The sequence below is a fragment of the Pongo pygmaeus genome, chromosome 2 (genome assembly GCF_028885625.2).
Source record: "Pongo pygmaeus isolate AG05252 chromosome 2, NHGRI_mPonPyg2-v2.0_pri, whole genome shotgun sequence".
NCBI classification, from domain to species: domain Eukaryota; kingdom Metazoa; phylum Chordata; class Mammalia; order Primates; family Hominidae; genus Pongo; species Pongo pygmaeus.
The window spans coordinates 157,724,792-157,742,280 of NC_085930.1; the positions used below are offsets into that span (position 1 = coordinate 157,724,792).

The 17,489-nt window shown below is 40.2% G+C and overlaps 1 long non-coding RNA gene across 1 annotated transcript in view; it reads left to right on the top strand.

Moving 5' to 3' along the window:
- Window positions 1-13,556, top strand: part of LOC134739193 (uncharacterized) — a 31,874-nt gene extending 18,318 nt beyond the window's left edge. Inside the window, exon 3 of the long non-coding RNA XR_010125773.1 lies at window positions 11,219-13,556. This is a non-coding gene — a long non-coding RNA (uncharacterized LOC134739193). The remainder of the gene's footprint in view (window positions 1-11,218) is intronic.
- The last annotated feature ends 3,933 nt before the right edge of the window (window positions 13,557-17,489 follow it).

Sequence of the window (17,489 nt, forward strand, 5' to 3'; positions counted from 1 at the left end):
ATAGATCAGTCTTTTTTCTTAAGACCTTCAACTGATTGGATGAGGCTCACCCACATTATGGAGAGTAATTTGTTTACTCAAAGTCTACTGATTTAAATATTAACCTCACCTAAGAAATACCTTCACAGCAACATCCAGACATGTTTGACCAAATATCTAAGTACAGTAGCCTAGACAAATTGACACATAAAATTGACTATCACAGATATTCTGATATATTTCTGAATGGATTTCTTAAAATATATGAAACTAAGCCGGGTGCAGTGGCTCACACCTGTAATCCCAGCACTTTGGGAGGCTGAGGTGGGTGGATCACCTGAGGTCAGGAGTTCAAGACCAGCCTGGCCAATGTAGTGAAACCCCATCTCTACCAAAAATACAAAAAATTAGCTGGGCGTGGTGGCGGGAGACTGTAATCCCAGCTACTTGGAAGGCTGAGGCAGAAGAATCGGTTGAACCCAGGAGGTGGATGCAATGAGCCAAGGTCGTGCCATTGCACTCCAGCGTGAGCAACAAAAGCAAAATTCCGTCTAAAAAAAAAATTATATATATATATATATGAAACTAATAAAATACTTCAGGAAACACTTCCAGCAAGAAAAAAATTAAAAACTAGCATCAAATATAACAGGATAAATTCTGTAGTATACTCAAGTTAAAAATAGTTATTGCAAATGAACAGGTTTTCTGATCTTTCTAGATTAAATACAAAACAGAAGAAAATGACAAAATTTTACATCTCACACTGTCTGGCAACCCAACATGGAGTTTGCAGTGTCATGATAATTGACTTTCACTATCTGTAACCTTGCTAGGAGGTTAGAAAGGTCATTCATGCTAGTACTTTTCCTAATATACTTTTCTCAGTTTGAACTACATTCTTTTTACATCTGAATCTCAAGGGGAAAATATTGACTATGTAACAATACCATACCAATTTTTTATTTCTATTGAATATATAATCTTTTTCTTGTTCTAGTATTTCAAGAACTGAATGGCTGTTGAACACAAGCTAAAACCTGACATCCTATGATCACAAAAACTCAAATGGAATCCTAAATAGTTGTACTGATGTTTGGCAGTTATAGCTGGGTTACTTTATTGCTGGTATATGCCCCACATATTTCTTCTTTAAAAGAAAATAGTTTGAAAAAACAAATGTATCCAGTGACACCCTGCTTTTCCTGCCAATGATCTAATTGACGGTAACCATGCTCTATTAGCTCTGTGTATAATACGCCAAATTTGCAGACCAGTCAATAAAGAATTGTACGAGCCCCTATTGTGTGTGCTGGCAAGAGGCAGATGACTGACACTTGCTTTCAAGTTTCCCAAGGATGAGAAGGTTGATTTTCTTTCTCCCTACTGTTCCACTGTGTGTCAGTATTAAGCAGACATACCCTGCATATTTATAGGTAACTGCTCAAGCTAAGGGCCTTCTGTATTCTTGGCTCTTAGCCCCACCAAATGACATCCCATCAACAGAATTTTTTTAACCATCCCTTGAACTTTGTGTGGATTCTCACTGACTCACTTTGTACTGGTTTTCTTTTCCCTCTTTTTCTAATTTTTAAGATTTTGTTTTCATTTTCTTTTTAAGATATTTCTCCAAATCCATTTTTATTCTTCTGAACTTTTTAATATTGTTTTACCTTTATTGTTTTCAATTCCTTTTCTTAGTTCTTAATTCTCTCTACTTTTGTGTTTTCAACTTGTATATCACGGATTTTAGTCTTTTATGTTAATCTCTTATCTCTCTTACTATTATATTTTTAACTTATGATTCTTTGTATCTTTATTTCAAATTACTTATTTTATCTATAATTTTAGTGCCCATTCATTTGTCTTTATTGCGATTTAATCATCATGTTTAGATATTTTCCCTTTTAATTTATTCCTGCATCTCAAATTTTTGTTGTAATCTCCTCATAATACTTTACAGTAACAAGTAGGAACACTTCCATGAAGAGAGCCCTCACTCAAAACGGCTGAACAAAATAAAGGGTTTGGGGGGTAGAATATATTAACTCACATTACTGAAAATGTCAACTTGTAGGCTTGGTTTTAGACATGCCTAAATTAAAAGTTTTGAAAACTCATCAGGATCCCGTTCTCTCCATGCTTCCTCTGTAATGCCACATTCTAGAGAGGCTCACCAGCACTACCAACAGGGCGGCAGAGTTCCAACCTAGTACCTCCTTTCTCATTCAAGTTCCTCAAAAGAGAGAGGCACTTCTCCTTCTGGGTCAGTCCTACCCAAGAAACAGGGATTCACTTGAAGCCAGAAGCAACCAATGTGACCAGGTAGAGTTTATTAACTGACTCACACCTATGTCAAGTGTCTTCTCCCAAAACAGAGGGTGAGGCAGCCTCAGCCAAAGGAACTTGATTAATAGTAGAGGAGGGAGGCTCCTCAAAATGAGAGAAAGTATGGCGGGTAAGCAAAAGAAAACCAATATCTACTAAATCTAACATCCTTTTCTATTGTCTTTAAAATGCTCCTCAGGATTCTTGACCTCGGAATTGTCAAATAAGCCTACAACACGAGAGGGCAAGCTGGAGACCTTGTTTCTTTCCTCTTTTACAGCAGCCTCTTCTCCAGCTCTCCATAGCGGGTGCTCTAGCATTTTTGGGGATGATTCTCCAAAAACAAAAACTTTCCAGAACTGTAAGTCTTACCAAACAGCTGAAACATTGTTAAGTGTAACAAAGTAGGTTATTGACATGTCACACCATCTAGGCTTCAAAAAACAACAAAAAAGCATCAGGTATTCCTTTAACCTTAAAATGTTAAAATCCAATGGAAATGGAGTCTGTATGGGCCAAAGGGGGTTGATATATGAGTCCTTCCTTGCAGAAATGCCCTTTATGCAACACCACTGGCCTGATTTCAGAACCAGAGGCTCAAATGAGTAAAAAGCATCAAGATAAAGCCAACAGTGACACTTCTTACCTCTGGTAGATTTCCGGGAGTGTACTCCTCAACAGCGAAGACTCCTTTTAAAATTAGGCAAAGGCTGAATTTTTGACTGATTTTATTAGCATTTTATAACTTTCCCCTTTCATCTTTTCAAATATTAGAGAAAACAACTGTAGCAGGTATTAGGGTGCATTAGCCACCTTCATTGCATCTAGGCTGCTGTCCTGTTTTACACTTCATTTCATCAGAACTCCTTTCTTCCTAGTCTAATTCAGTTCCAGGAAGATGATAGAGTTATAACTCCCTCTCAAGTCACTGTCTGCACACAGAGAATCGCTTTGTGATGGTTTTATTATTTTAATTTACTCAACACTCTCAAGAATAGAATTAATCATGTACAGGGAAATGAACAACCCATACATAAATTTAACACATGCATAGACTATAATGACCTCTTACTTTTCTTCCCATTTTTCTTGAATCCTTTCCTGGCATTTTAGGGGTGGTTCCTATGGCTTAAACATACGCGTGAGGAATTACATAAAATGTCACTAGCCAAACTATTGTGCATTGCCTCTTGACTTAATGCTTCTACAATTATATAAATCCCAAACCCCATGGTTCAGCACTAAGCCAAAAACATGCCACATCTACATGACACAGAAGAGCTTAACCTTGAAATGCACCATACCAAATGGAACCCCATTCCTTGCCAAAAGCTTTGCAGACATCTGTCACAACATTTATCTCCCTTCAAGCAACAGCATCAGTGGCTCACAATGGTTTCTTACGTTCCAAGTCTCTGGTTTCTCCCACTCCTTCTGCAGGTCTTCCTCCACATTTATAGAACAGGTTTCCATCTCAAACCCAGGAAACTCCAGCTTCTTCCTATTACATGTTTCCCTGGTTCAACCTACAACAATTATTTTTCCCACTGGTAAGAAACTCCTTTAACTTAGAATTGACGTTTATCAGGGTTGCTTTTTAACACCATTCTCCATTAGTATCATATTGTTTTAATTACTTTAGTTTTAAATTGTTTGAGTATTTTTAAAGTAATACATCTACATGGTAATTTTTTTTTAAGTTCAAAGGGTTTCAAATGAAAGCACATTTTCTTCTTACACCAATTCTCATCCATAACTTCCCCTTCCCTAGAGATAATTCCTAAAAACAGCTTGTGGTGTTTCCAAGATATGCTTCCATATCCATAGAAAGAAACAGATATTCAATTTGTTGAGAAATATCAATTTGGTGAAGTTTAAATTGACATAGCTTTATTTTTTCAATCCCTATATTCATCTGAGCTCTGAAAAAAAAAACTTTTCTGTGTAACTTCTTAGGCAGATCCTATAACTTCTTTGGCATTTTCAGTTAAATTCACCTTATTTTGATTTAGAACTCCCACCTCATATCCAGTTTAAATTTCATCTCCTCTCTTCTTCCCAGTGGATCTTTCCTGGGATTGCCTCACATGACTTGCAGTTAGGAAGAGGCTGATCTTATTCATTGGGTAGAGGAAGAAGGAGAGAGTCTGGGTTTTTTGTTCGTTTGTTTGTTTTCTGGATCAGGCATTTCAGATTGAGAGCTGGGGGTGCAGGAGAAATAGGAGAAGCAGAGACGCTCTTGGGTCATTGGTAACCAATGGGTGCTTGGGAGGCTCCCCTAGTATTCCTCTGGCTCAATCTTGTTCTACCTGCTACTGGTAGCCTCTGCTAATGGAGAGGTCTCTTCATATGTGGGATGACTTGGAATGGTGCTCAACTCCACCATGCCTTCCTCTGCTGTTAGAAGGCAGCTCAGAAAGTGGCAGACTCACTAAAAGACTAGGAGCCTGTTATGGGCTGAACTGTGTCCTCCCAAAATTCCTGTGTTGAACCCCTGAAATCTAGTATCTCAGAATGTGACTATATTTGGAGATAGGACTTTTATGTAGGTGATTCAGTGAGTTAGGGTGGGCCTCAATCCAATCTGACTGGCCTGACCGATCCTCTCAAAAGAGAAAATCTGGACACACAGAGACATGAAGGCTGTAGGAACCCAGAGGAAAGACCATGTGAGGACACAGCAAGAAGGGAGCCATCAGCAAGCCAAGGAGACAGGCCTCTGAAGAAACCAACGTGCTGACACCTTGATCTTGGACTTGTAGCCTCCATAGCTGTGAGAAAATAAATGTATTTTGTTTAAGTTACCCAGTCTGTGGTAGTTTGTTATGGCAGCTCTAGCTAACTAATATATTCCCTAGCCCCTATATACCCGCTAGGACCAGAGGCTGCCTGGACAATCTCATTCCGTATACTCAGAACTCTCCCTCATACTCTTTTACATTTAGATCAAATACGCTGTAAATGAATCTTCCATTTTTCCAAAGGGCATGAAGAGCTTCAGATGGGGTTGTTCTATTCCTTTTCCCATACAAATTACCCCCGCATCCCTTCTTACCTCTCTGCAATAAATGACTCCTTCAGGCCTCCTGCTTGCAAGAATCTCTACATAAGAAGTAATCCCTGGGTTCAGATTGCCTCCAATCCCTGGAACGCCTGTTAAGCTTTCCCAAGAGGTAAACTTCAGTACAATTTTGTAATACCATAGTGAGCCTTCAGATAGAAATGCCATCCAGCCAGGAGAGAAAAATGCCAGACTCACCCCACTTCTTACAGGAGGCCCCATCACCACAAGTGAGTCTTCTGAAGCCCCTTCTATATTTCTTGGAAGACAGAACCTTGACGACTGAACTTATTCTCTAATCTTTTTATATAAGCAAGTGGGAGCAGAGGTGATGGTTGCTCTTGGTAAGCCCAAAGGGAATTGTCTGACCTTAATTGTCAGATACCTGAAAGGCAATCGAAAGGCTCTTTCAGGATGCGGGGACTGAATACCTCTTTGTTCTCAACCTTGAGTCTTGGTCAAGGCAATAGGAAAAGTCCAACTTCACACACAAGTATGTATTTCACGTTTTTTAATCAGAGGTGAAAAGAAAATGTAGTTTGTTTGGACTATACCTGATTTGGTCTTCAACTTCAGCCCCTACCTTCTAAATAGTGGGACACAAATCAACTTTTAGTCCTATCTGGTTTGAAACTTTATCCAATGTCTTCATTTAATTTGTACCCTCAGGTAATGCTCAATATCTTGAGATAACTGCTCAGTGTTTTGCTACAATAAACAGTATTCATGTCACTTTGTACACATGTATAAGTGTATCATCAAGTAAATTCCTAGAAGTGGAATTTCTGGGTCAATTCCATTCAATAAAAAGTCAATAAATATTGAGAAACATATTTATAAAGAAATATTTGACAGCTTGCCAGACACTGTTCAGAGGTGCATCAATGAACAAAACAAAAAAATAAATATCTACCCTTGTGGAGCTTATATTCTCATGGTAAGGAACAGATAAAAACACAATAAATAAGTCAGTCATATAGTACGTGAGAAGATGATAATAGCTATAGAAATGAATGAGAAGAGTAAGAGGGAATGGAAGCAGGAAGTTGTGATTTTAAATTGAGTGATCAGGAAAGGCTGCACTGAGAAGGCAACATTTCAGCAAAGACCTGGAGGAGGTGAGGAATGTGGCCCTACAGATAACTAGGAAAGCCTGTTTTAGGCAGAGGGAACATTGAGTCCAAAGGCTCTAAGATGGAAGGATCACTGACAAATTCAAGGAAAAGCAAGGGGGCCACTGTGGCTGGAGCAGAGGGAACCAGAACAGAATAAGAGATAAGATCAAATTGGTGCTGGGGCCAAGTTAGGTAGGGCCTTGCAGCCCAATGTAGGAATTTTGGCTCTTGCTCTCAGTGAGATGGGAAGCCAATGGAAGAATTTGAGCAAAACATGAAACATGATCTAGCTTTTAACACACTTCCTGTGACTGTGTGTTGAGAGTAGACGTTGGGGACAAAGGTGATAGGAGGGAGACAGGAGAGGAAACCAGGTTAGCAATCCAGGTGAGAGAGGTCTTGGCTCAGCCCTGGAAGGCAGTGGAAGTGGTGCAAAAATATGGTCAGAGTCTAGCTATACCGTATTTTGAACGTATGTGATAGAGGTTGCCAAAGTGCCCCCAAAGGGGTTACACCAATTTATCTTCCCACCAGACGTGGAAGCTTCCTGCTTACCCACACCCTGGCCGATGCAGCATATTATGAAACTCCTCAGGCTTTGCTGCTCTGGTAGGTAAAAAAGCAGTGCCTCATTTTTAAACTTAATTTGTATTTTTCCATTTGTGAGTGAGCATAAATATTTTCCACATGTCTATAAACTATTTGTATTTGTTTTTACCTGTTCATGTCCTTTGTCCATTTTTCTGGTGGGTTGGTGATGTTAAAAATTGATTTGTAAGAACTTTTTCTATATTAAAAAATTAGCCTTTTATCTGTCATCCTTTCTCAGTCATTTCTCCTTGACTTTTTCTATAATATTTTTTCTGTGTATACATTTTTACCCTTTATATACTTAAAATTACTGATCTTCCCTTTTAGGATAACTTCTTTAGACAAGCATTTCTTATCCACCTATACTCCTCTCCCCAATGTTTCTTCCAAATACAGTAGTCCTCTAAGTTTCCAAAAGAAAGATCCTCATGGTCAAAATGTCTAGAAATAATTGTAGCCCCATCCCCTTCCTAGAGGCTTACAATGCACATGAGTTGTTTTTTTTTTAATCTCTCAGTAAAGAAACATCAAACCACAAACCACAACCATCACCCCACTGTTCTCTTATTTTCTATTAAGTTCCATAGAACTGGTAATACTTCGAACATGATTTGGAAAATACAACATTAGATATTCTTTGGAAAATACCACATTAGATATTCTAAAATCTATCCCCCAGTCAATCCAGCCATGAGTAGTGCTCCTGGATTACATTATTTTGCCTACTCTCTCCCTCCACATGGCCCCACCCCACTCCACCCACCCAGATCCCTTCCTGTCACCAGCAAATGTGCTGGGCACATGTAGTGTTGACCAAACTTGTACATGATTTCGTCTGACCTTTTCAAATTCATTTTCCTTCTGTCCTGCCCTCTTCGTCCACTTATTTTGTCTCATCATTTTGAATTTATTTTGCTTATACATGAGACCCCCTTTTACATTATTTCTGGAACAAGGCAGAGAATAAGTAAACATAAAGAAATTCCATCTATGTACCACAAATATTGGGCTAGCATGTAAAGTCCCGAAGATATAAAGATAAGTTTCTTGAAAGGGAGGAGCCTGCCAAAGTGAGGCTGAAGGTTTGAGAAAGTGGATGGGGAAGGAAAGAAAGAACCTCTGGCTTCAGCAGCATGCCATGGCCCTGGAGTCACACAACCCCCAACGGCAATTGCCCCCTCCTGTCCTCATCTGTCACAAGGAGAGTAGGGTCCACCAGAAGGCATGCGGGACCTCTGCTGTGGTCAGGAGAAAGTGAGAGAAAGTTGAGATTGGAGGGGACCAGGGCTTGAGGAATTGACCCAAATTAGGAACTTTGGTGCTGCATTACCTGGATTGGAATCCTGATTCCATCACAGACCAGCTATGTAAGCAGCCCTCTCTGAGCCTTAGTATCCTCATCCTTAAAAAATGGCTAAGAACATAGGACTTAATGAGTTGGCACACATACACACTTACTGCAGCATCTGGCATAAAGAAAGAACTAGGAAAAGGAACCCAGCAAGAAGCATTAGGCTCAGGACAAAGAAGATGGAAATCAGAGGAACTGAAGAATGCAAAATCGTTCCATGTTTTGTTTTTTGGTTTGTTGGTTTGTTTGTTGTTTCATTTGGAATGAGCGGCAAATTGGGAGAAAGGTCCTAAGCAAAACAGGATACAACCAATCCAAACCTAGGAGTACAGGAACAAAAATAAAACTTATAAATATTAACTCAGATTCAGAGCCACTGCCTTCCCAAATGATGCCTTTCTGCAAATTAGCGGAGTGGGGTGGGGTGGGAAAGCCCCTTCTCCAAGACATTTCCAAGCCACTCACCAAGAAATTATTTTAATAGATATACAAATGTAAACTGGCACTAATGTGGAAGAGTTGCCAGTGTTGTGCAGTGTACATCCTACACAACCACACACCAGCCCTCAGTTCTGGCTGAAGTTTGTTCTCCTATCTTTATGCAATATGTTACATATTCTTTATCATGAAATGTTTAAAGAACAAGAAACAGGAGAATAACATAAGCCATGTTCATCTTTCCTCCTATTGTGGCAGGCTAGAAATTTTTAATGCTTATCAATTTTTCAAATAGATTTCTGAAAATGTATTTCACATGAGACGTATCTACTTCAAAACATAATTTTGAAAAAAGGAAATTAGCTCAAAAATTCAAGTTGTTGAAAAGTTGTTGAAAAAGATTGACTACGATCCAATGTTGGAAAAGCTGTGTTAGTAATTCCATTTTGAAATTAACTTCTGGAGAGATTTAACAAAACTTGAAAGGCTTTGAAAACATTTCTGCAACAATTGAGGTCCGCAGAAATATGACAGGGCCTGAAGTAGTTTGGCTGAAACAAACACAAACTAAACTTCTGGTTTGAGTAGAGGTTTTTTTTTTCCCCTCAAATTATTTTCCTTTCATCACAAAATAGAAAACCTCTTTGTTTCATGCATCCAGCTGAGCACCCATAGGCATTCATTCTGGTTTGGTCTTGGCTAAATGCAGAGAAACACAGTGGACCTGTTTCAAGTCGACGCTGCCGAGTCGTCATGAATTCATCACTATACTGTCACAAATGTCCTCCTACAGTGCTTTTCATTGCCTAGTGGTACCAAAAGAAAAGAGCCAGTATTGTTTATGAAATGGCTGTGAAACAGATATTTGATTCTTTTTTTCCCCCCTCCGAATCTGTTATAAGCAACGGAAGCAAAGGAAGGAGGAAGAAAAAGAGAAGGGCAGGCACTTCAGTGGTGTCAAACCGGGCCGGAAGGAGAAGGGGAGACAGAATAGAAGGAAAGAGTTGAAAGAGACAAGAAGAAAGGTAGAGGAAAAGAGAGAAAGAGGAAAAAAATCTTAGTTCTCCATCCACACATCGGGATATAAACAGACCCTAATTTGGAGGATGATTTTTTTTTTCACTTTTTTACCTTAAACCACAAATGTGTACATCTTGGTAAGTTGTGATCCATATTTTTACTATAGAATAAGCCCTATACTCATCCGAGAATTTCTTTCCCAAAGTTGTGCTATTTCGATTTTTATCAGAACCTCTGGGTAACCAAAATAGGAGGCAAGTTTGAAACTGTCTTGGAAAAACAAAATGTTGCTCCATCTTACTGTACTCTCAGGGCCTGGACTAGGATGAACAACTCGAGCATCTGTGATGCAAAACTGAAGGAGGCACTCACTCTCAGGTGCCACCCCTGCACTCATGCACCCTGACTGTGGGTGCCTCCTTGAATTTAGCACCTGGGTGTCTCACTTGCCTCACCCTAGTCTGGGCCCTACCACCCAGTCCCACAAGTGCTCCTCTGCCCTTGCAGGAATCTGTGCTCTTTCTCTCACTTCCAGCTAAAAACCAGTTGCAGTGTCTCCTTTCCCTTCTGAATCTCCAACTCCTTAACAACTTCCCACTTTATCCCAAGCCTTATTCTCACCTCCCACAGTCAAGCCTCTTTTGTCCTTAGGAATCTATGGCTGAGTTTTAAACAAGCCACCAAGAATTTTAGAAGTTAATCAGTAGTTCCTGGGCCTTGTTGTGATTCCAAAAAAAAAAAAAAAGTTGCCAGGCACGGTGGCTCACACCTTGTAGTCCCAGTACTTTGGGAGGCCAAGGCAGGCGGATTGCTTGAGCCCAAGTTCAAGACCAGCCTAGGCAACATAGCGAAACCCCATCTTCACAAAAAATCAGTCAGACATGGTGGTACACGCCTGTGGTTCTGGGTACTCAAAAGGTTGAATGAGGAGGATCACCTGAGCCAGGGAGGTCGAGGCTGTAGTGAACTGTAATCGCATCACTGTACTCCAGCCTGGATGACAGAGCAAGACTCCATGTCAAAAAAAATAATAATCATCAATAAAAGAAATTTGGTGTTATCCTGTGAAACTATGAAACCACCTTTAGTGATATCATTCCCTAAAAATAAATCATCCGAAGTTCTTTCCAAAACAGATTTGTACCTAAGGATGACAGAAAGTCTAACATGATGTGCCTTTCTACTTAGTTATTGATTAGATTACTTTATTATTAGGTTAGATTCTGAAAATGGTTTTCTAAAGGAAAAGATAATGTCACAGAGACACCTCCTGGGGTTTTCTTCAGTCACCCAGAACCATCCCTTTTCCCACTCAACTTTCTTCCTTCCCTACAGGCAACTGCTCTATACCAGGCCTCTCTTAGGGAGACATGTCATATCCCTCAGGTGTGCAGAAAAATACGGCTTCTGCTGGAGATGGAAAAAGGACCCTGGGGAGGACAAGATGCCTCATGTCAAAGCAACAAGATTCCAGTGAAGAGCTGCAGGCCTCAGAGGCAGGTAGGCAGAGCCATTTCTTGGTCGGAACATCTTTCTTCTTCAGTCCCCAGCAAATCATCACAGTGAGCTGTCAGCATTTTCCCCCACATTCTCCAGAAGCAGCCTCTGGATCTTAAACACAATTCTTCCTTTGATTCTTTTGATGACGGTGCAACAGCAAAATGCTGTGGCAATCAAAACTGCCTGAAAACAGCAGATTAGCCATTCCAAGTTTTAACTGAGTTAATCAAAGAACTGTCAGCACAGATGCTGTCCATGGTTCTCCTAGAGATGCAATCTTGATGCTGTGTCCTTGAGATTTCTCATTTAGAGGGCCTCTTCCAGACAGAACTTTGGGATATTCATAAGAGTAACTTCTACATGTGGTGAGGTTGAGGACGGGGATAGCAGTGAAGATGTGCCAGACACTTAAAAACACTATCTCATTTAATTTTCCAAAGAGTCCAGCCAGACACATACCAATGTCCCCATTTTGCAAACGAAATTGAGGCTCAGAGAAGTTATATGGTCACTCAGCTAGGAAAAGCTGGAATTAGAATTGGAGCCTATGTCTAATCTTCTTAGACTTCACACTCTTTGCCCCTGTTCACCCCTCCTCATTTTTTCCTCCCATTTGCAATGTGCCTAATACTCTTCTCAAGAGCAAACATGCTTGATTCACAGCTTGGGCCTTGGCCTTTCTTTTCTGAGTTTGAATCATAGGAAGCTAATGCTAAAGGGGTCTTCTCACACGGCTTTGTGCAATCCTCTAAATTATCATGAGAAAACTGAGGAGCAATAGATTAAATGGCTGTGCCTCTAGTGAGCCATTGAGTCAGTGTCAGCACCAGGACCACCACTGACTCTGGGGCAGTATGCTGGCACTTTATAGTGCTCTCAAAGTTGTGCAAGGGCCAGGCATGTGCCTCACACCGATAATCCTAGCAACTAAGGAGGCTGAGGCAGGAAGATCCCTTGAGGCTGGGAGTTCAAGACTAGCCTGGGCAACCCCTTTTCCTAAAAAGTTTTAAAGCATGGTGGTGCACATCTGTAGTCTTAGCTACTCAGGAAGCTAAGGCAGAAAGATCCCTTGAGCCCAGTAGTTCAAGGCTACAGTGAGCTGTGACTGCTCCAATGCACTACAGCCTGGGTGACAGAGCAAAATCAAACTTTTAAAACATATATATACATAATATATATTTTTAAATATTGTACAAGGAGACACCCATGTCATGGATGTGGGGAGCTGATTCTCTCAAGACCTCGACTTTTCTGGGACACACAGGTAAGTGGGGAGCTCTGGAGTGACAGTGAGGGGCAACACTCACACATGTCAATCATGTTTGACTCTGGCACTTACTGTTACTTTTCAGCAGAGCAATTCTAGTCATCAAAACCCATAGAGAAAGCACATATTAAACAGAAACAGATTTTCTAGCACTTTTTCTGGGTCAGTTCTTTCATTTTCTTTCAGGACTTTCTGGTTCTCTCATCCTGGAATGTGGCAGTACAAAGTTTAAACTACTCGTCAAATCACCACCACTCTCTACTTCTTCAATTCCTTATTACCTATTTTCCAACATGGCCCCTTGGGCTGACTAATCCAGTTTATATAAACCCCACACACCCTCTACAGGTGATTTACCTGCTCCTAGATGACTGCCTCCTCCCTCTGGTACCCCCCTCTTTAGTTCCTCTAAGCCAGAAGTTGCAGTCACAAATGTCTTCAGGAGCTAGGAAGATAAAGAGAAATGTGTAAAGTGCCAGGTGTATGATAATAGGGAATGGTGAGGAGGGTAGCAAACTAGAAGGTGCAAGCCCCATCTACAGAAATTCAAATTTTAAAAAATATAAAGCATTCTGCTGACCAAATAGAATACTTGTACAGAACTGGATGCAGTGGCTCACATCTGTAATCCGAGCACTTTGAGAGGACAGGGCAGCAAGATAGCTTGAGGCCAGGAGTTTGAGACCAGCCTGGCCAACATAATGAGACCCTGTCTCTACAAAAAATAGAAAATAAAAACATTAACTGGGCATGGTGGCACACAACTGTAGTCGTAGCTACTCAGTAGACTGAGCCTTGAGTAGCTACTCAGGAGGGCTGCTTGAACCCAGGAGTTTCAGGCTGCAGTGAGCTATCAATGAGTCACTGCACTACAGCCTGAGTGACAGAGTGACAGCCTGTCTCCAGAAAAAAAAAAAAAAAAAAAAAAATCCTTGTGCAGTCTGGATTCACCTGGATTCAGTGGGCACCAGTTTTCAATCTTGTCAGGTCCCTCCTCTAACCTGCTGGCATTTCTTTCTTTAAATCCTTTCTCAAAGTCAAATTTGTTTCCTGAGTATTTTCTTTACTAATCATGACTCCTTTACAACCCTTTAATTGTATATACAATTTGTACCCTTTTATCTGACTTTCATATTTTATGTATTTTAAGGGTAAGAATGGTTTATCTAGGTTTGATATGTCAACTTTACTTGGAGCCCTACCTCAAATTTAGTTAATCGGAACCTCCAAGGAAATATAGTGCAAGGTATACAAGTCTTATAAAAGAACTCTTATTTGGTACAAGTTCTATTCCTAAGTGTTTACATTTGTGTCACTGGAATCTTTGGAAATTCCTAACAATGGGGCAGAAGTTAATTTTCTGCATCCCCATAGTTTGGAGGAAAGGGAAACGTTCTGTTGTTAATTTGCACAAATACAAATAAACCATGTGGCTTTCTGAATGACTGAGTCACTATGACACCCAGCCAACTATGCCTCTGCCATTTCTCACATGTCTCCCAGAAAGCTGTCAACACAGTTCATCTTAATGACTCATCATTCTGTCATCTGCTGCCCTCTACTGGAAAAGAATACATATAGCTGACAGTGTGGTCCAGAATCCAGACCAACCTCCATAAAATATTAACTGTCACACAGAAAAATCGTCTCTACCTCTGTGGTTGGAGTGTTGGAGTGATATAACAAAAACATGACAAATGTCATGTAACAAAAACATGTCATATAACAAATGTCATATAACAAAAACATGACAAATGTCATCCCTACCTCTGTGGTTGGAGTGATATAGCAAAAAACATGACAAATTACAGAAGAGTCAAGCTACAGGGTTTTATTATGGAAAACTAAGTTTGCATTGAAGTAAAATAGACAGGAATCAATGATTCACTGGTGGAATATGGAAAAAAAAAATGAGGCTGGGAAGAAGCCAGAATGAGATTTTTATACAATGCAACAAACGTGCCATTTAAAAAAAAAAAAAAAAAAAACTTTTCTTGGTGCTTTTTCTTCATTATAAAAGTATATAAACTCTATGGTACACATTTTTAAAATTATATAAGTATGTGTTTATCTTAAAAAGTATAGATAAGTGACCAAATAAAAATTCAACCATCATCTATTAAAGAAATACTACTGGCAATATTACAAGTATATCATTCTAGATATTATATAATGCGTAGGTAAACATATGATTTTGTTTCAACAAATGTAAGGTCTGGCTGGGCACAGTGGGTCACACCTGTGGTCCCAGAATTTTGGGAGGCCAAGGCAGGTGGATTACTTGACCCCAGGAGATCGAGACCAGCCTGGGCAACATGGTGAAACCCTGTCTCTACAAAAAAATGCAAAAATTAGCCAGGCGTGGTTGTGCATGCCCATAGTCCCAGCTACTTGGGAGGCTGTGGAGGGAGGACCACTTGAGCCTGGGAGATGAAGGCTGCAGTGAGTTGAGATCACATCACTGCACTTCAGCCTTGGTGACAGAGTGAGACTCTGTCTAAATATATATATATATTTTAATTTTATATTACATTGTGCACATTTATATATCACACTTTGCATCTCATTTCACCCTCTGCTTCTTACAACAGTATGCTGAGGCCTGAGAGGATACCTGTTTTCTGAAGTCATTTCCTAACTTTATGTTTCAACCACTCAGAGTGTGACCTCTGTGAATGTGCTATGACAGACAAAGTTACCTGCATTTCTCTTTTGGGGCCCTCTTTAATCTGACTATTCCAGCTGACAAACAAGTGACCAATCATAGCACATTTTATTTCCCGTATCATAGTTAAAATAATCAATCTGGAAAATAAATTTCACTGTGTAATGCAACTATACTCATCATGGTAAGTTGTTTAATTGTTTAAGATCCACTACAGTACTGGATTTAAACTTTGTGAATATGGCACTCTATTCCTGCCTTAATAAATATTTTTAAAGTTATATCTATATGGAAGAGGCATTTTTCCTAAAAATTAGGAAAGACATTTATCTTTCTTGAGATAAAATTTCAAAAGTAACCAATCTGCAGTTATCTTAGAAATGAAACAGGATCATCATTTCTCCAGGCATGTGTGGTTTGCTCCCATGTTATACACACAACAAGAAAAAGAACAGCACCTACTTAAGGGAAAGCCCTGATGGTGGGAATGAAAGACAGCATGACCAGATTTAATGTTAAAGCAAAACTAAAACCTCCAGGATGGTACTTAAGTGAGCGTGATGGGAACGTATTGTTTCCTTATAATGATTTTAAATGGAAATTACAATTCAATCACAAATAAAAGTAAATTGTAGACAGTGAGGCAAACAAATCTGTTTCACTCGGATTCACGGTGATTATCAAATTAGCAGCTACTCATTCACCACTAACCATTTTCACTCTTCTCAGTCTCCCTAACAGCCCTGAACTACAGCTTCATGGTGATTGCAATGGTGGCAGCTTATCAAGACTGTATTTTAGCTGTGGTTTTATCTTCCATGTTTTTCTTGCTCATTGTTTAGCAAGGTAGAGAGGGGAAAAAACCACTGCGCCTGTTTTAAAGGAGTACCTGTGCCTGTTTTAAAGGTTGTGCAACACCAGGTGAAGGCCTAACATCTGGCTCCAGGCTGCCCTTCTGACCTGTCTCTAGTACTCCCCCTTCACCAGCCCCACTCTAGCCACACTGGCCTCCTCACTGTTCCTCCACACAACAAGCACACTCCTGCCTCAGGGACTTTGCATCTGCTGTTACCTCAGGTGGAACCCCCTTCCCACCCACATCCACAATATTTACTGCTCCTCTTCACTACAGTCTGAGTCCAAATGTCCCTTCCGCAGAGAGTTTAGCCTTCCTTAACAGGTGCTTTCTAAAACAGCACCACCTGTCACTCTCCACCCCCTCACTCTGCTTTGTTTCTTCCTAAAACATTTATTTGTCCCCATACCTGACTTGATATTTATACCTAATGGGCATCTCTATTTTCTAATTTGTATTGATACATAGTAGCTGTACCTTTTCATGGTACATGTGGTAACTTGATAGTCATATAATCACATCAGGGGAATTGGGATATCCATCACCTTAAGTATTTACCTTGTCTTGATGCTAGGCTATGTGTTTCTTTATTGAAAGAATCCAGTATCAGCCAGGAGATTCTGACCAAGGAGGTCCAGGGTAGATCTGGCCGTACATATGTTGAAAAGGTCACCAGGAAATGCTGACGCACACCCTGGTTAAGAATCACTGGCTTAATGGCTATTACAGCTTCTGGGGTCATGAGGTCTTGATTAAAATTCCAGCTGGACGGGCATGGGATGGTACAGGTCTAGGCCCAGTCAGTGGCATGGCAGCAATAATACCCATCTCCCACAGCTGTGCTGAAAATAACAGGAGATAATGGATTTGAGCAACCTCCTGAACTGGAAAGTACTATATAAGCACTTATTATTAGTGCCCCATTTCTTTTCTGAAAGTGAATTCCTTATATGTTGAAGAAAGAAAAATTTTAAAACAGTAATAAAATCTATTTTTATTTAGAACCCCAGACAATATTTCTGAATCAGATTGATCAAATCAGTTGCTTTCCTGTTAACTCAAAATTGTATGTCCATTTTTATCTCTAAAGGCAGTGCAAAGGGAAACAAATAGAATTTAGCCAATACTCGTAGCCGATCTAAATAATTCCAAATTCTGAAATTCGAAATATGAATAATAGCTAGCTGCGATTTGGCCTGCATCGCCCCGGCGCTGCTCTATGGGCGAGCAGGCAGCCTCCCGGGCTGCGAATTTCCTGAACGTCACCCGTGGGCCCGCTGCTCCATAAGGTGGAAGTGGCTGCTCCGCCCGCGGCGCA